Source organism: Salmo salar, chromosome 14 (assembly GCF_965601325.2).
Source record: "Salmo salar chromosome 14, fSalSal1, whole genome shotgun sequence".
NCBI classification, from domain to species: Eukaryota; Metazoa; Chordata; class Actinopteri; order Salmoniformes; family Salmonidae; genus Salmo; species Salmo salar.
In genome coordinates this window covers 12,627,396-12,649,503 of record NC_138304.1, presented here as the reverse complement: position 1 = coordinate 12,649,503, position 22,108 = coordinate 12,627,396, and the positions used below count along the sequence as shown (strand labels likewise).

Genomic DNA, 22,108 nt, shown 5'->3' with positions numbered 1-22,108 from the left:
GCGATAACATATCATTTTTAATTCATAAAAAAAAGATTTAAAAAATACCTTATTTACATACGTTTTCAGACCCTTTGCTATGAGTCTGGAAATTGAGCTCAGGTCCATCATGTTTCCATTGATCATCCTTGAGATGTTTCTACAACTTGATTGGAGTCCACCTGTGGTAAATTCAATGGATTGGTCATGATTTGAAAAGGCACACACCTGTCTGTCTATATAAGGTTCCACAGTTGACAGTGCATGTCAGAGCATAAACTAAGCCATGAGGTGGAAGGAATTGTCCCTAGAGCTCCGAGACAGGATTGTGTCGAGGCACAGACGTGGGGAAGGGTACCGATACATTTCTGCAGCATTGAAGGTACCCAAGAACACAGTGGCTTCCATCATTCTTAAAAGGAAGAAGTTTGGAACCACCAAGACTCTTCCAAGAGCCGGCTGCTCAGCCAAACCATCCCTACGGTGAATCAGCCCTTATTCAGGAGTTATTCACACGATAATTCCCGGGATCTCAAGCCTTATTGCTTAGTTAATGGACTAAGTCATTTCTGACTTCAATTGGTTCTGAGAGCGATAAATGCCCCACCCACCCACCCACCCAGCCAAAGTCACACCCTTAGTATGCTACTCACGCAGTTTCCGTAGTGTAGCGGTTATCATGTTCGCCTAACACGCGAAAGGTCCCCGGTTCGAGAGCGGGCGGGAACACATTTTAACAAATTAGATAGTACACCTATTCACTTAGGGCTCGATCCCAATTTAGGAATTCATGCTTTTCCTACGCACTTCTCAGTATTTGCTATTCAGACTTACCCTTTTAAGTCGCGTAACGCACTCTGCTGGGGTGGCTAGCTTGGGCGCTCTGAATAAATTCCTGCTACGTGTGGTCTGAGTTCCATAATGATTCAAATAGGCTACATGTCCCAAATTATTGCAATACTTTAGCTTAATATGATTCACTAATGCTAGCAATCCTCAGGAACAATTCACAAGGATGTGACAGATTAAAGAAAGGTCAACGGAATGAAAGTATGCCAAAATAAATGTATGTGGCTGTTACTGACAGTGGCTCCCGATAGTGGCTAATATTTAACATGATACAAATTGTCAAATAAAACTGGGGAAAGCCCCACAGTGGAGGTGTCATAATACCCATAAAACCTAGCGGTCAAACAGGGAAATGGTTCCAACCATTTTTCCACCATTCATTTTTCCCATATGGGATTTTAGAAACACTTAAAATAATACATTTGTAGTTCTTTATGATAGCCACATTAGCAGTTAATTAGCATTTAATTTTGGGGGGGTAAATACAGGCGAATATTTTTTATAAAAGTCACCTTGTCCGAGAGAGAATTACACGGTTACCATGCCAGGGTAAGCCAACAAGAAACACAGGCCTTTTTTAACTGTTTTTAAAATCCCCTGTGGGGAATATGAATGGTGGAAAAACGATTGGAACCATTTCCCTGTTCGACCGCTAGTTCTTATGGGTATTATGACTCCTACTGTGGTACTCTATTTGGGATATTATGGGCGGTAGACTTGTGGGCATTCCTAACATTTTCCATGACTTCACTCTTTTTCTTGTAGTTTCTGTAGTGTAGTGGTTATCACGTTCGCCTCACACGCGAAAGGTCCCCGGTTCGATACCGGGTGGAAACAAATTTTAACAAAACAGATAGTGATGACAGAAACAGGGTCATAACTGAAAAAAACGAAACAAATACATAGGCCTGCAGAATACATGAATAGACCAGTCTTAAACATGTCTTTCATTAACCAGAGGCAGATAGTGATAACTGAAAAAAACGAAACAAATACATAGGCCTGCAGAATACATGAATAGACCAGTCTTAGACATGTCTTTCAATAACCAGAGGCAATGCAATGTTATAAAACAGGTTGTTTGGATCCTGGATGCTAATTGGTTAATAGCAGGGAGTTGAAGCACCACCATCCCAGCATTCTGCAGGTAGTGCCTGTTAGTGGTTCCATTAGATTTATAAATGCGCATCCACTGTTCCACGGCCCAGCCAGTCAATTTATAAACTTCATCTCCCCTGGAAAAATGTGTCTAGACCAATGGTATTCAAACCTTTTCAGCAGGGACACCGTTTTTTCCTCCAGAATTTCTGGGGTCCCCATTTTTTTGCAATCATTTCTTGTGATCCCACCCCAAATACAACTTTAAAATCGGTACGTTACATTTTTTTTTACATCAACAAATAACCTTCAATTACCCAATCAAATACTTTTTTTCTAATTAACTTTCTCAAAAACGTTTCTATATTGTCTCGTACAATAATCTGTACTCATAATTTTTTGTTCCTAAATAATGAATATATATATCCCCACTGCAGTCCCCCCGACCCCGACTTTAAATATCACTGGTCTAGACAATATTTCCCAATGCCCCTAGGCTAGCATATGGTTTGAAACAGTTGAGGTTTGTCTAAACCTTGCTGTCTGCCTCTCCAACCTGTGGATCAATGTTGCCGTTTTTTTGGTGACCTCCACCGTGCGATGTGTATGAATGTGACCAGAATGACAGCTTCTCTGAGCCAGGCAAATTCATTTATCAGGTTCATTATAATGGATATATCCAAAGAAATGGCAATATAATCCTAGGTAAAACAAACAAAAGTGCAGACAGTTTTCTGTCATTTCAGCTGCTTGATGTGATTGTGTGATAGATTTAGTTGGCTGGCTAGCAAAGGAAAAGTATCTAGCCTGCATAGCTACAGTGCATTCGGAAAGTATTCAGACCCCTTACTTTTTTCCACATTTTGTTACGTTACAGCCTTATTCTAGAAACGGATTAAGTCAAATAAAATCTATCTACACACAATACCCCATAATGACAAAGCGATAACATATCATTTTTAATTCATAAAAAAAAGATTTAAAAAATACCTTATTTACATACGTTTTCAGACCCTTTGCTATGAGTCTGGAAATTGAGCTCAGGTCCATCATGTTTCCATTGATCATCCTTGAGATGTTTCTACAACTTGATTGGAGTCCACCTGTGGTAAATTCAATGGATTGGTCATGATTTGAAAAGGCACACACCTGTCTGTCTATATAAGGTTCCACAGTTGACAGTGCATGTCAGAGCATAAACTAAGCCATGAGGTGGAAGGAATTGTCCCTAGAGCTCCGAGACAGGATTGTGTCGAGGCACAGACGTGGGGAAGGGTACCGATACATTTCTGCAGCATTGAAGGTACCCAAGAACACAGTGGCTTCCATCATTCTTAAAAGGAAGAAGTTTGGAACCACCAAGACTCTTCCAAGAGCCGGCTGCTCAGCCAAACCATCCCTACGGTGAATCAGCCCTTATTCAGGAGTTATTCACACGATAATTCCCGGGATCTCAAGCCTTATTGCTTAGTTAATGGACTAAGTCATTTCTGACTTCAATTGGTTCTGAGAGCGATAAATGCCCCACCCACCCACCCACCCAGCCAAAGTCACAACCTTAGTATGCTACTCGTGCAGTTTCCGTAGTGTAGCGGTTATCACGTTCGCCTAACACGCGAAAGGTCCCCGGTTCGAGACCGGGCGGAAACACATTTTAACAAATTAGATAGTACACCTATTCACTTAGGGCTCGATCCCAATTTAGGAATTCATGCTTTTCCTACGCACTTCTCAGTATTTGCTATTCAGACTTACCCTTTTAAGTCGCGTAACGCACTCTGCTGGGGTGGCTAGCTTGGGCGCTCTGAATAAATTCCTGCTACGTGTGGTCTGAGTTCCATAATGATTCAAATAGGCTACATGTCCCAAATTATTGCAATACTTTAGCTTAATATGATTCACTAATGCTAGCAATCCTCAGGAACAATTCACAAGGATGTGACAGATTAAAGAAAGGTCAACGGAATGAAAGTATGCCAAAATAAATGTATGTGGCTGTTACTGACAGTGGCTCCCGATAGTGGCTAATATTTAACATGATACAAATTGTCAAATAAAACTGGGGAAAGCCCCACAGTGGAGGTGTCATAATACCCATAAAACCTAGCGGTCAAACAGGGAAATGGTTCCAACCATTTTTCCACCATTCATTTTTCCCATATGGGATTTTAGAAACACTTAAAATAAAACATTTGTAGTTCTTTATGATAGCCACATTAGCAGTTAATTAGCATTTAATTTTGGGGGGGTAAATACAGGCGAATATTTTTTATAAAAGTCACCTTGTCTGAGAGAGAATTACACGGTTACCATGCCAGGGTAAGCCAACAAGAAACACAGGCCTTTTTTAACTGTTTTTAAAATCCCCTGTGGGGAATATGAATGGTGGAAAAACGATTGGAACCATTTCCCTGTTCGACCGCTAGTTCTTATGGGTATTATGACTCCTACTGTGGTACTCTATTTGGGATATTATGGGCGGTAGACTTGTGGGCATTCCTAACATTTTCCATGACTTCCACTCTTTTTCTTGTAGTTTCTGTAGTGTAGTGGTTATCACGTTCGCCTCACACGCGAAAGGTCCCCGGTTCGAAACCGGGCGGAAACAAATTTTAACAAAACAGATAGTGATGACAGAAACAGGGTCATAACTGAAAAAAACGAAACAAATACATAGGCCTGCAGAATACATGAATAGACCAGTCTTAGACATGTCTTTCAATAACCAGAGGCAGATAGTGATAAGTGAAAAAAAACTAAACAAATACATAGGCCTACAGAATACATGAATAGACCAGTCTTAGACATGTCTTTCATTAACCAGAGGCAGATAGTGATAACTGAAACAAATACATAGGCCTGCAGAATACATGAATAGACCAGTCTTAGACATGTCTTTCAATAACCAGAGGCAATGCAATGTTATAAAACAGGTTGTTTGGATCCTGGATGCTAATTGGTTAATAGCAGGGAGTTGAAGCACCACCATCCCAGCATTCTGCAGGTAGTGCCTGTTAGCGGTTCCATTAGATTTATAAATGCGCATCCACTGTTCCACGGCCCAGCCAGTCAATTTATAAACTTCATCTCCCCTTGAAAAATGTGTCTAGACCAATGGTATTCAAACCTTTTCAGCAGGGACACCATTTTTTCCTCCAGAATTTCTGGGGTCCCCATTTTTTTGCAATCATTTCTTGTGATCCCACCCCAAATACAACTTTAAAATCGGTACGTTACATTTTTTTTTTACATAAACAAATAACCTTCAATTACCCAATCAAATACTTTTTTTCTAATTAACTTTCTCAAAAACGTTTCTATATTGTCTCGTACAATAATCTGTACTCATAATTTTTTGTTCCTAAATAATGAATATATATATCCCCACTGCAGTCCCCCCGACCCCGACTTTAAATATCACTGGTCTAGACAATATTTCCCAATGCCCCTAGGCTAGCATATGGTTTGAAACAGTTGAGGTTTGTCTAAACCTTGCTGTCTGCCTCTCCAACCTGTGGATCAATGTTGCCGTTTTTTTGGTGACCTCCACCGTGCGATGTGTATGAATGTGACCAGAATGACAGCTTCTCTGAGCCAGGCAAATTCATTTATCAGGTTCATTATAATGGATATATCCAAAGAAATGGCAATATAATCCTAGGTAAAACAAACAAAAGTGCAGACAGTTTTCTGTCATTTCAGCTGCTTGATGTGATTGTGTGATAGATTTAGTTGGCTGGCTAGCAAAGGAAAAGTAGCTAGCCTGCATAGCTACAGTGCATTCGGAAAGTATTCAGACCCCTTACTTTTTTCCACATTTTGTTACGTTACAGCCTTATTCTGAAAACGGATTAAGTCAAATAAAATCTATCTACACACAATACCCCATAATGACAAAGCGATAACATATCATTTTTAATTCATAAAAAAAAGATTTAAAAAATACCTTATTTACATACGTTTTCAGACCCTTTGCTATGAGTCTGGAAATTGAGCTCAGGTCCATCCTGTTTCCATTGATCATCCTTGAGATGTTTCTACAACTTGATTGGAGTCCACCTGTGGTAAATTCAATGGATTGGTCATGATTTGAAAAGGCACACACCTGTCTGTCTATATAAGGTTCCACAGTTGACAGTGCATGTCAGAGCATAAACTAAGCCATGAGGTGGAAGGAATTGTCCCTAGAGCTCCGAGACAGGATTGTGTCGAGGCACAGACGTGGGGAAGGGTACCGATACATTTCTGCAGCATTGAAGGTACCCAAGAACACAGTGGCTTCCATCATTCTTAAAAGGAAGAAGTTTGGAACCACCAAGACTCTTCCAAGAGCCGGCTGCTCAGCCAAACCATCCCTACGGTGAATCAGCCCTTATTCAGGAGTTATTCACACGATAATTCCCGGGATCTCAAGCCTTATTGCTTAGTTAATGGACTAAGTCATTTCTGACTTCAATTGGTTCTGAGAGCGATAAATGCCCCACCCACCCACCCACCCAGCCAAAGTCACACCCTTAGTATGCTACTCGTGCAGTTTCCGTAGTGTAGCGGTTATCACGTTCGCCTAACACGCGAAAGGTCCCCGGTTCGAGACCGGGCGGAAACACATTTTAACAAATTAGATAGTACACCTATTCACTTAGGGCTCGATCCCAATTTAGGAATTCATGCTTTTCCTACGCACTTCTCAGTATTTGCTATTCAGACTTACCCTTTTAAGTCGCGTAACGCACTCTGCTGGGGTGGCTAGCTTGGGCGCTCTGAATAAATTCCTGCTACGTGTGGTCTGAGTTCCATAATGATTCAAATAGGCTACATGTCCCAAATTATTGCAATACTTTAGCTTAATATGATTCACTAATGCTAGCAATCCTCAGGAACAATTCACAAGGATGTGACAGATTAAAGAAAGGTCAACGGAATGAAAGTATGCCAAAATAAATGTATGTGGCTGTTACTGACAGTGGCTCCCGATAGTGGCTAATATTTAACATGATACAAATTGTCAAATAAAACTGGGGAAAGCCCCACAGTGGAGGTGTCATAATACCCATAAAACCTAGCGGTCAAACAGGGAAATGGTTCCAACCATTTTTCCACCATTCATTTTTCCCATATGGGATTTTAGAAACACTTAAAATAAAACATTTGTAGTTCTTTATGATAGCCACATTAGCAGTTAATTAGCATTTAATTTTGGGGGGGTAAATACAGGCGAATATTTTTTATAAAAGTCACCTTGTCTGAGAGAGAATTACACGGTTACCATGCCAGGGTAAGCCAACAAGAAACACAGGCCTTTTTTAACTGTTTTTAAAATCCCCTGTGGGGAATATGAATGGTGGAAAAACGATTGGAACCATTTCCCTGTTCGACCGCTAGTTCTTATGGGTATTATGACTCCTACTGTGGTACTCTATTTGGGATATTATGGGCGGTAGACTTGTGGGCATTCCTAACATTTTCCATGACTTCCACTCTTTTTCTTGTAGTTTCTGTAGTGTAGTGGTTATCACGTTCGCCTCACACGCGAAAGGTCCCCGGTTCGAAACCGGGCGGAAACAAATTTTAACAAAACAGATAGTGATGACAGAAACAGGGTCATAACTGAAAAAAACGAAACAAATACATAGGCCTGCAGAATACATGAATAGACCAGTCTTAGACATGTCTTTCAATAACCAGAGGCAGATAGTGATAAGTGAAAAAAAACTAAACAAATACATAGGCCTACAGAATACATGAATAGACCAGTCTTAGACATGTCTTTCATTAACCAGAGGCAGATAGTGATAACTGAAACAAATACATAGGCCTGCAGAATACATGAATAGACCAGTCTTAGACATGTCTTTCAATAACCAGAGGCAATGCAATGTTATAAAACAGGTTGTTTGGATCCTGGATGCTAATTGGTTAATAGCAGGGAGTTGAAGCACCACCATCCCAGCATTCTGCAGGTAGTGCCTGTTAGCGGTTCCATTAGATTTATAAATGCGCATCCACTGTTCCACGGCCCAGCCAGTCAATTTATAAACTTCATCTCCCCTGGAAAAATGTGTCTAGACCAATGGTATTCAAACCTTTTCAGCAGGGACACCATTTTTTCCTCCAGAATTTCTGGGGTCCCCATTTTTTTGCAATCATTTCTTGTGATCCCACCCCAAATACAACTTTAAAATCGGTACGTTACATTTTTTTTTTACATAAACAAATAACCTTCAATTACCCAATCAAATACTTTTTTTCTAATTAACTTTCTCAAAAACGTTTCTATATTGTCTCGTACAATAATCTGTACTCATAATTTTTTGTTCCTAAATAATGAATATATATATCCCCACTGCAGTCCCCCCGACCCCGACTTTAAATATCACTGGTCTAGACAATATTTCCCAATGCCCCTAGGCTAGCATATGGTTTGAAACAGTTGAGGTTTGTCTAAACCTTGCTGTCTGCCTCTCCAACCTGTGGATCAATGTTGCCGTTTTTTTGGTCACCTCCACCGTGCGATGTGTATGAATGTGACCAGAATGACAGCTTCTCTGAGCCAGGCAAATTCATTTATCAGGTTCATTATAATGGATATATCCAAAGAAATGGCAATATAATCCTAGGTAAAACAAACAAAAGTGCAGACAGTTTTCTGTCATTTCAGCTGCTTGATGTGATTGTGTGATAGATTTAGTTGGCTGGCTAGCAAAAGAAAAGTAGCTAGCCTGCATAGCTACAGTGCATTCGGAAAGTATTCAGACCCCTTACTTTTTTCCACATTTTGTTACGTTACAGCCTTATTCTGAAAACGGATTAAGTCAAATAAAATCTATCTACACACAATACCCCATAATGACAAAGCGATAACATATCATTTTTAATTCATAAAAAAAGATTTAAAAAATACCTTATTTACATACGTTTTCAGACCCTTTGCTATGAGTCTGGAAATTGAGCTCAGGTCCATCCTGTTTCCATTGATCATCCTTGAGATGTTTCTACAACTTGATTGGAGTCCACCTGTGGTAAATTCAATGGATTGGTCATGATTTGAAAAGGCACACACCTGTCTGTCTATATAAGGTTCCACAGTTGACAGTGCATGTCAGAGCATAAACTAAGCCATGAGGTGGAAGGAATTGTCCCTAGAGCTCCGAGACAGGATTGTGTCGAGGCACAGACGTGGGGAAGGGTACCGATACATTTCTGCAGCATTGAAGGTACCCAAGAACACAGTGGCTTCCATCATTCTTAAAAGGAAGAAGTTTGGAACCACCAAGACTCTTCCAAGAGCCGGCTGCTCAGCCAAACCATCCAAACGGTGAATCAGCCCTTATTCAGGAGTTATTCACACGATAATTCCCGGGATCTCAAGCCTTATTGCTTAGTTAATGGACTAAGTCATTTCTGACTTCATTTGGTTCTGAGAGCGATAAATGCCCCACCCACCCACCCAGCCAGCCAAAGTCACACCCTTAGTATCCTATTCACGCAGTTTCCGTAGTGTAGCGGTTATCACGTTCGCCTAACACGCGAAAGGTCCCCGGTTCGAGACCGGACGGAAACACATTTTAACAAATTAGATAGTACACCTATTCACTTAGGGCTCGATCCCAATTTAGGAATTCATGCTTTTCCTACGCACTTCTCAGTATTTGCTATTCAGACTTACCCTTTTAAGTCGCGTAACGCACTCTGCTGGGGTGGCTAGCTTGGGCGCTCTGAATAAATTCCTGCTACGTGTGGTCTGAGTTCCATAATGATTCAAATAGGCTACATGTCCCAAATTATTGCAATACTTTAGCTTAATATGATTCACTAATGCTAGCAACCCTCAGGAACAATTCACAAGGATGTGACAGATTAAAGAAAGGTCAACGGAATGAAAGTATGCCAAAATAAATGTATGTGGCTGTTACTGACAGTGGCTCCCGATAGTGGCTAATATTTAACATGATACAAATTGTCAAATAAAACTGGGGAAAGCCCCACAGTGGAGGTGTCATAATACCCATAAAACCTAGCGGTCAAACAGGGAAATGGTTCCAACCATTTTTCCACCATTCATTTTTCCCATATGGGATTTTAGAAACACTTAAAATAATACATTTGTAGTTCTTTATGATAGCCACATTAGCAGTTAATTAGCATTTAATTTTGGGGGGGTAAATACAGGCGAATATTTTTTATAAAAGTCACCTTGTTCGAGAGAGAATTACACGGTTACCATGCCAGGGTAAGCCAACAAGAAACACAGGCCTTTTTTAACTGTTTTTAAAATCCCCTGTGGGGAATATGAATGGTGGAAAAACGATTGGAACCATTTCCCTGTTCGACCGCTAGTTCTTATGGGTATTATGACTCCTACTGTGGTACTCTATTTGGGATATTATGGGCGGTAGACTTGTGGGCATTCCTAACATTTTCCATGACTTCCACTCATTTTCTTGTAGTTTCTGTAGTGTAGTGGTTATCACGTTTGCCTCACACGCGAAAGGTCCCCGGTTCGAAACCGGGCGGAAACAAATTTTAACAAAACAGATAGTGATGACAGAAACAGGGTCATAACTGAAAAAAACGAAACAAATACATAAGCCTGCAGAATACATGAATAGACCAGTCTTAGACATGTCTTTCAATAACCAGAGGCAGATAGTGATAAGTGAAAAAAAACTAAACAAATACATAGGCCTACAGAATACATGAATAGACCAGTCTTAGACATGTCTTTCAATAACCAGTGATAAGTGAAAAAAAACGAAACAAATACATAGGCCTACAGAATACATGAATAGACCAGTCTTAGACATGTCTTTCAATAACCAGAGGCAGATAGTGATAAGTGAAAAAAAACTAAACAAATACATAGGCCTACAGAATACATGAATAGACCAGTCTTAGACATGTCTTTCATTAACCAGAGGCAGATAGTGATAACTGAAAAAAACGAAACAAATACATAGGCCTGCAGAATACATGAATAGACCAGTCTTAGACATGTCTTTCAATAACCAGAGGCAATGCAATGTTATAAAACAGGTTGTTTGGATCCTGGATGCTAATTGGTTAATAGCAGGGAGTTGAAGCACCACCATCCCAGCATTCTGCAGGTAGTGCCTGTTAGCGGTTCCATTAGATTTATAAATGCGCATCCACTGTTCCACGGCCCAGCCAGTCAATTTATAAACTTAATCTCCCCTGGAAAAATGTGTCTAGACCAATGGTATTCAAACCTTTTCAGCAGGGACACCATTTTTTCCTCCAGAATTTCTGGGGTCCCCATTTTTTTGCAATCATTTCTTGTGATCCCACCCCAAATACAACTTTAAAATCGGTACGTTACATTTTTTTTTTACATCAACAAATAACCTTCAATTACCCAATCAAATACTTTTTTTCTAATTAACTTTCTCAAAAACGTTTCTATATTGTCTCGTACAATAATCTGTACTCATCATTTTTTGTTCCTAAATAATGAATATATATATCCCCACTGCAGTCCCCCCGACCCCGACTTTAAATATCACTGGTCTAGACAATATTTCCCAATGCCCCTAGGCTAGCATATGGTTTGAAACAGTTGAGGTTTGTCTAAACCTTGCTGTCTGCCTCTCCAACCTGTGGATCAATGTTGCCGTTTTTTTGGTGACCTCCACCGTGCGATGTGTATGAATGTGACCAGAATGACAGCTTCTCTGAGCCAGGCAAATTCATTTATCAGGTTCATTATAATGGATATATCCAAAGAAATGGCAATATAATCCTAGGTAAAACAAACAAAAGTGCAGACAGTTTTCTGTCATTTCAGCTGCTTGATGTGATTGTGTGATAGATTTAGTTGGCTGGCTAGCAAAGGAAAAGTATCTAGCCTGCATAGCTACAGTGCATTCGGAAAGTATTCAGACCCCTTACTTTTTTCCACATTTTGTTACGTTACAGCCTTATTCTGAAAACGGATTAAGTCAAATAAAATCTATCTACACACAATACCCCATAATGACAAAGCGATAACATATCATTTTTAATTCATAAAAAAAAGATTTAAAAAATACCTTATTTACATACGTTTTCAGACCCTTTGCTATGAGTCTGGAAATTGAGCTCAGGTCCATCCTGTTTCCATTGATCATCCTTGAGATGTTTCTACAACTTGATTGGAGTCCACCTGTGGTAAATTCAATGGATTGGTCATGATTTGAAAAGGCACACACCTGTCTGTCTATATAAGGTTCCACAGTTGACAGTGCATGTCAGAGCATAAACTAAGCCATGAGGTGGAAGGAATTGTCCCTAGAGCTCCGAGACAGGATTGTGTCGAGGCACAGACGTGGGGAAGGGTACCGATACATTTCTGCAGCATTGAAGGTACCCAAGAACACAGTGGCTTCCATCATTCTTAAAAGGAAGAAGTTTGGAACCACCAAGACTCTTCCAAGAGCCGGCTGCTCAGCCAAACCATCCCTACGGTGAATCAGCCCTTATTCAGGAGTTATTCACACGATAATTCCCGGGATCTCAAGCCTTATTGCTTAGTTAATGGACTAAGTCATTTCTGACTTCAATTGGTTCTGAGAGCGATAAATGCCCCACCCACCCACCCACCCAGCCAAAGTCACACCCTTAGTATGCTACTCGTGCAGTTTCCGTAGTGTAGCGGTTATCACGTTCGCCTAACACGCGAAAGGTCCCCGGTTCGAGACCGGGCGGAAACACATTTTAACAAATTAGATAGTACACCTATTCACTTAGGGCTCGATCCCAATTTAGGAATTCATGCTTTTCCTACGCACTTCTCAGTATTTGCTATTCAGACTTACCCTTTTAAGTCGCGTAACGCACTCTGCTGGGGTGGCTAGCTTGGGCGCTCTGAATAAATTCCTGCTACGTGTGGTCTGAGTTCCATAATGATTCAAATAGGCTACATGTCCCAAATTATTGCAATACTTTAGCTTAATATGATTCACTAATGCTAGCAATCCTCAGGAACAATTCACAAGGATGTGACAGATTAAAGAAAGGTCAACGGAATGAAAGTATGCCAAAATAAATGTATGTGGCTGTTACTGACAGTGGCTCCCGATAGTGGCTAATATTTAACATGATACAAATTGTCAAATAAAACTGGGGAAAGCCCCACAGTGGAGGTGTCATAATACCCATAAAACCTAGCGGTCAAACAGGGAAATGGTTCCAACCATTTTTCCACCATTCATTTTTCCCATATGGGATTTTAGAAACACTTAAAATAAAACATTTGTAGTTCTTTATGATAGCCACATTAGCAGTTAATTAGCATTTAATTTTGGGGGGGTAAATACAGGCGAATATTTTTTATAAAAGTCACCTTGTCTGAGAGAGAATTACACGGTTACCATGCCAGGGTAAGCCAACAAGAAACACAGGCCTTTTTTAACTGCATTTATCTGGTTATCACGTTTGCCTCACACGCGAAAGGTCCCCGGTTCGAAACCGGGCGGAAACAAATTTTAACAAAACAGATAGTGATGACAGAAACAGGGTCATAACTGAAAAAAACGAAACAAATACATAAGCCTGCAGAATACATGAATAGACCAGTCTTAGACATGTCTTTCAATAACCAGAGGCAGATAGTGATAAGTGAAAAAAAACTAAACAAATACATAGGCCTACAGAATACATGAATAGACCAGTCTTAGACATGTCTTTCAATAACCAGTGATAAGTGAAAAAAAACGAAACAAATACATAGGCCTACAGAATACATGAATAGACCAGTCTTAGACATGTCTTTCAATAACCAGAGGCAGATAGTGATAAGTGAAAAAAAACTAAACAAATACATAGGCCTACAGAATACATGAATAGACCAGTCTTAGACATGTCTTTCATTAACCAGAGGCAGATAGTGATAACTGAAAAAAACGAAACAAATACATAGGCCTGCAGAATACATGAATAGACCAGTCTTAGACATGTCTTTCAATAACCAGAGGCAATGCAATGTTATAAAACAGGTTGTTTGGATCCTGGATGCTAATTGGTTAATAGCAGGGAGTTGAAGCACCACCATCCCAGCATTCTGCAGGTAGTGCCTGTTAGCGGTTCCATTAGATTTATAAATGCGCATCCACTGTTCCACGGCCCAGCCAGTCAATTTATAAACTTCATCTCCCCTGGAAAAATGTGTCTAGACCAATGGTATTCAAACCTTTTCAGCAGGGACACCATTTTTTCCTCCAGAATTTCTGGGGTCCCCATTTTTTTGCAATCATTTCTTGGGATCCCACCCCAAATACAACTTTAAAATCGGTACGTTACATTTTTTTTTACATAAACAAATAACCTTCAATTACCCAATCAAATACTTTTTTTCTAATTAACTTCCTCAAAAACGTTTCTATATTGTCTCGTACAATAATCTGTACTCATAATTTTTTGTTCCTAAATAATGAATATATATATCCCCACTGCAGTCCCCCCGACCCCGACTTTAAATATCACTGGTCTAGACAATATTTCCCAATGCCCCTAGGCTAGCATATGGTTTGAAACAGTTGAGGTTTGTCTAAACCTTGCTGTCTGCCTCTCCAACCTGTGGATCAATGTTGCCGTTTTTTTGGTGACCTCCACCGTGCGATGTGTATGAATGTGACCAGAATGACAGCTTCTCTGAGCCAGGCAAATTCATTTATCAGGTTCATTAAAATGGATATATCCAAAGAAATGGCAATATAATCCTAGGTAAAACAAACAAAAGTGCAGACAGTTTTCTGTCATTTCAGCTGCTTGATGTGATTGTGTGATAGATTTAGTTGGCTGGCTAGCAAAAGAAAAGTAGCTAGCCTGCATAGCTACAGTGCATTCGGAAAGTATTCAGACCCCTTACTTTTTTCCACATTTTGTTACGTTACAGCCTTATTCTGAAAACGGATTAAGTCAAATAAAATCTATCTACACACAATACCCCATAATGACAAAGCGATAACATATCATTTTTAATTCATAAAAAAAGATTTAAAAAATACCTTATTTACATACGTTTTCAGACCCTTTGCTATGAGTCTGGAAATTGAGCTCAGGTCCATCCTGTTTCCATTGATCATCCTTGAGATGTTTCTACAACTTGATTGGAGTCCACCTGTGGTAAATTCAATGGATTGGTCATGATTTGAAAAGGCACACACCTGTCTGTCTATATAAGGTTCCACAGTTGACAGTGCATGTCAGAGCATAAACTAAGCCATGAGGTGGAAGGAATTGTCCCTAGAGCTCCGAGACAGGATTGTGTCGAGGCACAGACGTGGGGAAGGGTACCGATACATTTCTGCAGCATTGAAGGTACCCAAGAACACAGTGGCTTCCATCATTCTTAAAAGGAAGAAGTTTGGAACCACCAAGACTCTTCCAAGAGCCGGCTGCTCAGCCAAACCATCCAAACGGTGAATCAGCCCTTATTCAGGAGTTATTCACACGATAATTCCCGGGATCTCAAGCCTTATCGCTTAGTTAATGGACTAAGTCATTTCTGACTTCATTTGGTTCTGAGAGCGATAAATGCCCCACCCACCCACCCACCCAGCCAAAGTCACACCCTTAGTATCCTACTCACGCAGTTTCCGTAGTGTAGCGGTTATCACGTTCGCCTAACACGCGAAAGGTCCCCGGTTCGAGACCGGGCGGAAACACATTTTAACAAATTAGATAGTACACCTATTCACTTAGGGCTCGATCCCAATTTAGGAATTCATGCTTTTCCTACGCACTTCTCAGTATTTGCTATTCAGACTTACCATTTTAAGTCGCGTAACGCACTCTGCTGGGGTGGCTAGCTTGGGCGCTCTGAATAAATTCCTGCTACGTGTGGTCTGAGTTCCATAATGATTCAAATAGGCTACATGTCCCAAATTATTGCAATACTTTAGCTTAATATGATTCACTAATGCTAGCAACCCTCAGGAACAATTCACAAGGATGTGACAGATTAAAGAAAGGTCACGGGAATGAAAGTATGCCAAAATAAATGTATGTGGCTGTTACTGACAGTGGCTCCCGATAGTGGCTAATATTTAACATGATACAAATTGTCAAATAAAACTGGGGAAAGCCCCACAGTGGAGGTGTCATAATACCCATAAAACCTAGCGGTCAAACAGGGAAATGGTTCCAACCATTTTTCCACCATTCATTTTTCCCATATGGGATTTTAGAAACACTTAAAATAATACATTTGTAGTTCTTTATGATAGCCACATTAGCAGTTAATTAGCATTTAATTTTGGGGGGGTAAATACAGGCGAATATTTTTTATAAAAGTCACCTTGTCCAAGAGAGAATTACACGGTTACCATGCCAGGGTAAGCCAACAAGAAACACAGGCCTTTTTTAACTGTTTTTAAAATCCCCTGTGGGGAATATGAATGGTGGAAAAACGATTGGAACCATTTCCCTGTTCGACCGCTAGTTCTTATGGGTATTATGACTCCTACTGTGGTACTCTATTTGGGATATTATGGGCGGTAGACTTGTGGGCATTCCTAACATTTTCCATGACTTCCACTCTTTTTCTTGTAGTTTCTGTAGTGTAGTGGTTATCACGTTCGCCTCACACGCGAAAGGTCCCCGGTTCGAAACCGGGCGGAAACAAATTTTAACAAAACAGATAGTGATGACAGAAACAGGGTCATAACTGAAAAAAACGAAACAAATACATAGGCCTGCAGAATACATGAATAGACCAGTCTTAGACATGTCTTTCATTAACCAGAGGCAGATAGTGATAACTGAAAAAAACGAAACAAATACATAGGCCTGCAGAATACATGAATAGACCAGTCTTAGACATGTCTTTCAATAACCAGAGGCAATGCAATGTTATAAAACAGGTTGTTTGGATCCTGGATGCTAATTGGTTAATAGCAGGGAGTTGAAGCACCACCATCCCAGCATTCTGCGGGTAGTGCCTGTTAGCGGTTCCATTAGATTTATAAATGCGCATCCACTGTCCCACGGCCCAGCCAGTCAATTTATAAACTTCATCTCCCCTGGAAAAATGTGTCTAGACCAATGGTATTCAAACCTTTTCAGCAGGGACACCATTTTTTCCTCCAGAATTTCTGGGGTCCCCATTTTTTTGCAATCATTTCTTGTGATCCCACCCCAAATACAACTTTAAAATCGGTATGTTACATTTTTTTTTACATCAACAAATAACCTTCAATTACCCAATCAAATACTTTTTTTCTAATTCACTTTCTCAAAAACGTTTCTATATTGTCTCGTACAATAATCTGTACTCGTAATTTTTTGTTCCTAAATAATAAATATATATATCCCCACTGCAGTCCCCCGACCCCGACTTTAAATATCACTGGTCTAGACAATATTTCCCAATGCCCCTAGGCTAGCATATGGTTTGAAACAGTTGAGGTTTGTCTAAACCTTGCTGTCTGCCTCTCCAACCTGTGGATCAATGTTGCTGTTTTTTTGATGACCTCCACCGTGCGATGTGTATGAATGTGACCAGAATGACAGCTTCTCTGAGCCAGGCAAATTAATTTATCAGGGTCATTATAATGGATATATCCAAAGAAATGGCAATATAATCCTAGGTAAAACAAACAAAAGTGCAGACAGTTTTCTGTCATTTCAGCTGCTTGATGTGATTGTGTGATAGATTTAGTTGGCTGGCTAGCAAAGGAAAAGTAGCTAGCCTGCATAGCTACAGTGCATTCGGAAAATATTCAGACCCCTTACTTTTTTCCACATTTTGTTACGTTACAGCCTTATTCTGAAAACGGATTAAGTCAAATAAAATCTATCTACACACAATACCCCATAATGACAAAGCGATAACATATCATTTTTAATTCATAAAAAAAGATTTAAAAAATACCTTATTTACATACGTTTTCAGACCCTTTGCTATGAGGCTGGAAATTGAGCTCAGGTCCATCCTGTTTCCATTGATCATCCTTGAGATGTTTCTACAACTTGATTGGAGTCCACCTGTGGTAAATTCAATGGATTGGTCATGATTTGAAAAGGCACACACCTGTCTGTCTATATAAGGTTCCACAGTTGACAGTGCATGTCAGAGCATAAACTAAGCCATGAGGTGGAAGGAATTGTCCCTAGAGCTCCGAGAGAGGATTGTGTCGAGGCACAGACGTGGGGAAGGGTACCGATACATTTCTGCAGCATTGAAGGTACCCAAGAACACAGTGGCTTCCATCATTCTTAAAAGGAAGAAGTTTGGAACCACCAAGACTCTTCCAAGAGCCGGCTGCTCAGCCAAACCATCCCTACGGTGAATCAGCCCTTATTCAGGAGTTATTCACACGATAATTCCCGGGATCTCAAGCCTGATTGCTTAGTTAATGGACTAAGTCATTTCTGACTTCATTTGGTTCTGAGAGCGATAAATGCCCCACCCACCCACCCACCCAGCCAAAGTCACACCCTTAGTATCCTACTCACACAGTTTCCGTAGTGTAGTGGTTATCACGTTCGCCTAACACGCGAAAGGTCCCCGGTTCGAGACCGGGCGGAAACACATTTTAACAAATTAGACAGTAAGCCTATTCACTTAGGGCTCGATCCCAATTTAGGAATTCATGCTTTTCCTACGCACTTCTCAGTATTTGCTATTCAGACTTACCCTTTTAAGTCGCGTAACGCACTCTGCTGGGGTGGCTAGCTTGGGCGCTCTGAATAAATTCCTGCTACGTGTGGTCTGAGTTCCATAATGATTCAAATAGGCTACATGTCCCAAATTATTGCAATACTTTAGCTTAATATGATTCACTAATGCTAGCAACCCTCAGGAACAATTCACAAGGATGTGACAGATTAAAGAAAGGTCAACGGAATGAAAGTATGCCAAAATAAATGTATGTGGCTGTTACTGACAGTGGCTCCCGATAGTGGCTAATATTTAACATGATACAAATTGTCAAATAAAACTGGGGAAAGCCCCACAGTGGAGGTGTCATAATACCCATAAAACCTAGCGGTCAAACAGGGAAATGGTTCCAACCATTTTTCCACCATTCATTTTTCCCATATGGGATTTTAGAAACACTTAAAATAATACATTTGTAGTTCTTTATGATAGCCACATTAGCAGTTAATTAGCATTTTTTATAAAAGTCACCTTGTCCTAGAGAGAATTACACGGTTACCATGCCAGGGTAAGCCAACAAGAAACACAGGCCTTTTTGAATAGTTTTTAAAATCCCCTGTGGGGAATATGAATGGTGGAAAAACGATTGGAACCATTTCCCTGTTCGACCGCTAGTTCTTATGGTTATTATGACTCCTACTGTGGTACTCTATTTGGGATATTATGGGCGGTAGACTTGTGGGCATTCCTAACATTTTCCATGACTTCCACGCTTTTTCTTGCAGTTTCCGTAGTGTAGTGGTTATCATGTTTGCCTCACATGCGAAAGGTCCCCGGTTCGAAACCGGGCGGAAACAAATTTTAACAAAACAGATAGTGATGACAGAAACAGGGTCATAACTGAAAAAAACGAAACAAATACATAGGCCTGCAGAATACATGAATAGACCAGTCTTAGACATGTCTTTCATTAACCAGAGGCAGATAGTGATAACTGAAAAAAACGAAACAAATACATAGGCCTACAGAATACATGAATAGACCAGTCTTAGACATGTCTTTCATTAACCAGAGGCAGATAGTGATAACTGAAAAAAACGAAACAAATACATAGGCCTGCAGAATACATGAATAGACCAGTCTTAGACATGTCTTTCAATAACCAGAGGCAATGCAATGTTATAAAACAGGTTGTTTGGATCCTGGATGCTAATTGGTTAATAGCAGGGAGTTGAAGCACCACCATCCCAGCATTCTGCAGGTAGTGCCTGTTAGCGGTTCCATTATATTTATAAATGCGCATCCACTGTTCCACGGCCCAGCCAGTCAATTTATAAACTTCATCTCCCCTGGAAAAATGTGTCTAGACCAATGGTATTCAAACCTTTTCAGCAGGGACACCATTTTTTCCTCCAGAATTTCTGGGGTCCCCATTTTTTTGCAATCATTTCTTGTGATCCCACCCCAAATACAACTTTAAAATCGGTACGTTACATTTTTTTTTACATAAACAAATAACCTTCAATTACCCAATCAAATACTTTTTTTCTAATTAACTTTCTCAAAAACGTTTCTATATTGTCTCGTACAATAATCTGTACTCATCATTTTTTGTTCCTAAATAATGAATATATATATCCCCACTGCAGTCCCCCCGACCCCGACTTTAAATATCACTGGTCTAGACAATATTTCCCAATGCCCCTAGGCTAGCATATGGTTTGAAACAGTTGAGGTTTGTCTAAACTTTGCTGTCTGCCTCTCCAACCTGTGGATCAATGTTGCCGTTTTTTTGCTGACCTCCACCGTGCGATGTGTATGAATGTGACCAGAATGACAGCTTCTCTGAGCCAGGCAAATTCATTTATCAGGGTCATTATAATGGATATATCCAAAGAAATGGCAATATAATCCTAGGTAAAACAAACAAAAGTGCAGACAGTTTTCTGTCATTTCAGCTGCTTGATGTGATTGTGTGATAGATTTAGTTGGCTGGCTAGCAAAGGAAAAGTAGCTAGCCTGCATAGCTACAGTGCATTCGGAAAGTATTCAGACCCCTTACTTTTTTCCACATTTTGTTACGTTACAGCCTTATTCTGAAAACGGATTAAGTCAAATAAAATCTATCTACACACAATACCCCATAATGACAAAGCGATAACATATCATTTTTAATTCATAAAAAAAGATTTAAAAAATACCTTATTTACATACGTTTTCAGACCCTTTGCTATGAGGCTGGAAATTGAGCTCAGGTCCATCCTGTTTCCATTGATCATCCTTGAGATGTTTCTACAACTTGATTGGAGTCCACCTGTGGTAAATTCAATGGATTGGTCATGATTTGAAAAGGCACACACCTGTCTGTCTATATAAGGTTCCACAGTTGACAGTGCATGTCAGAGCATAAACTAAGCCATGAGGTGGAAGGAATTGTCCCTAGAGCTCCGAGAGAGGATTGTGTCGAGGCACAGACGTGGGGAAGGGTACCGATACATTTCTGCAGCATTGAAGGTACCCAAGAACACAGTGGCTTCCATCATTCTTAAAAGGAAGAAGTTTGGAACCACCAAGACTCTTCCAAGAGCCGGCTGCTCAGCCAAACCATCCCTACGGTGAATCAGCCCTTATTCAGGAGTTATTCACACGATAATTCCCGGGATCTCAAACCTTATTGCTTAGTTAATGGACTAAGTCATTTCTGACTTCATTTGGTTCTGAGAGCGATAAATGCCCCACCCACCCACCCACCCAGCCAAAGTCACACCCTTAGTATCTTACTCATGCAGTTTCCGTAGTGTAGCGGTTATCACCTTCGCCTAACATGCGAAAGGTCCCCGGTTCGAGACCGGGCGGAAACACATTTTAACAAATTAGATAGTAAGCCTATTCACTTAGGTCTCGATCCCAATTTAGGAATTCATGCTTTTCCTACGCACTTCTCAGTATTTGCTATTCAGACTTACCCTTTTAAGTCGCGTAACGCACTCTGCTGGGGTGGCTAGCTTGGGCGCTCTGAATAAATTCCTGCTACGTGTGGTCTGAGTTCCATAATGATTCAAATAGGCTACATGTCCCAAATTATTGCAATACTTTAGCTTAATATGATTCACTAATGCTAGCAACCCTCAGGAACAATTCACAAGGATGTGACAGATTAAAGAAAGGTCAACGGAATGAAAGTATGCCAAAATAAATGTATGTGGCTGTTACTGACAGTGGCTCCCGATAGTGGCTAATATTTAACATGATACAAATTGTCAAATAAAACTGGGGAAAGCCCCACAGTGGAGGTGTCATAATACCCATAAAACCTAGCGGTCAAACAGGGAAATGGTTCCAACCATTTTTCCACCATTCATTTTTCCCATATGGGATTTTAGAAACACTTAAAATAATACATTTGTAGTTCTTTATGATAGCCACATTAGCAGTTAATTAGCATTTTTTATAAAAGTCACCTTGTCCTAGAGAGAATTACACGGTTACCATGCCAGGGTAAGCCAACAAGAAACACAGGCCTTTTTGAATAGTTTTTAAAATCCCCTGTGGGGAATATGAATGGTGGAAAAACGATTGGAACCA

At 40.2% G+C, this 22,108-nt stretch overlaps 13 non-coding genes across 13 annotated transcripts; all 13 read left to right on the top strand.

Moving 5' to 3' along the window:
* The first annotated feature begins 1,592 nt into the window (after nucleotides 1-1,592).
* Nucleotides 1,593-1,665, top strand: trnav-cac (transfer RNA valine (anticodon CAC)). The gene has a single exon. It is a non-coding gene; the product is annotated as a tRNA-Val (tRNA).
* A 1,838-nt stretch (nucleotides 1,666-3,503) lies between these two features.
* trnav-aac (transfer RNA valine (anticodon AAC)) lies at nucleotides 3,504-3,576 on the top strand. Its single transcript has one exon. It is a non-coding gene; the product is annotated as a tRNA-Val (tRNA).
* Nucleotides 3,577-4,461: 885 nt separating this feature from the next.
* trnav-cac (transfer RNA valine (anticodon CAC)) lies at nucleotides 4,462-4,534 on the top strand. The gene has a single exon. It is a non-coding gene; the product is annotated as a tRNA-Val (tRNA).
* Nucleotides 4,535-6,459: 1,925 nt separating this feature from the next.
* trnav-aac (transfer RNA valine (anticodon AAC)) lies at nucleotides 6,460-6,532 on the top strand. Its single transcript has one exon. It is a non-coding gene; the product is annotated as a tRNA-Val (tRNA).
* An 885-nt stretch (nucleotides 6,533-7,417) lies between these two features.
* trnav-cac (transfer RNA valine (anticodon CAC)) lies at nucleotides 7,418-7,490 on the top strand. The gene has a single exon. It is a non-coding gene; the product is annotated as a tRNA-Val (tRNA).
* Nucleotides 7,491-9,414: 1,924 nt separating this feature from the next.
* On the top strand, nucleotides 9,415-9,487 carry trnav-aac (transfer RNA valine (anticodon AAC)). The gene has a single exon. It is a non-coding gene; the product is annotated as a tRNA-Val (tRNA).
* An 885-nt stretch (nucleotides 9,488-10,372) lies between these two features.
* trnav-cac (transfer RNA valine (anticodon CAC)) lies at nucleotides 10,373-10,445 on the top strand. The gene has a single exon. It is a non-coding gene; the product is annotated as a tRNA-Val (tRNA).
* A 2,114-nt stretch (nucleotides 10,446-12,559) lies between these two features.
* Nucleotides 12,560-12,632, top strand: trnav-aac (transfer RNA valine (anticodon AAC)). The gene has a single exon. It is a non-coding gene; the product is annotated as a tRNA-Val (tRNA).
* A 2,882-nt stretch (nucleotides 12,633-15,514) lies between these two features.
* On the top strand, nucleotides 15,515-15,587 carry trnav-aac (transfer RNA valine (anticodon AAC)). The gene has a single exon. It is a non-coding gene; the product is annotated as a tRNA-Val (tRNA).
* An 885-nt stretch (nucleotides 15,588-16,472) lies between these two features.
* trnav-cac (transfer RNA valine (anticodon CAC)) lies at nucleotides 16,473-16,545 on the top strand. The gene has a single exon. It is a non-coding gene; the product is annotated as a tRNA-Val (tRNA).
* A 1,836-nt stretch (nucleotides 16,546-18,381) lies between these two features.
* trnav-aac (transfer RNA valine (anticodon AAC)) lies at nucleotides 18,382-18,454 on the top strand. The gene has a single exon. It is a non-coding gene; the product is annotated as a tRNA-Val (tRNA).
* Nucleotides 18,455-19,307: 853 nt separating this feature from the next.
* Nucleotides 19,308-19,380, top strand: trnav-cac (transfer RNA valine (anticodon CAC)). Its single transcript has one exon. It is a non-coding gene; the product is annotated as a tRNA-Val (tRNA).
* A 1,931-nt stretch (nucleotides 19,381-21,311) lies between these two features.
* trnav-aac (transfer RNA valine (anticodon AAC)) lies at nucleotides 21,312-21,384 on the top strand. Its single transcript has one exon. It is a non-coding gene; the product is annotated as a tRNA-Val (tRNA).
* Nucleotides 21,385-22,108: the final 724 nt, after the last annotated feature.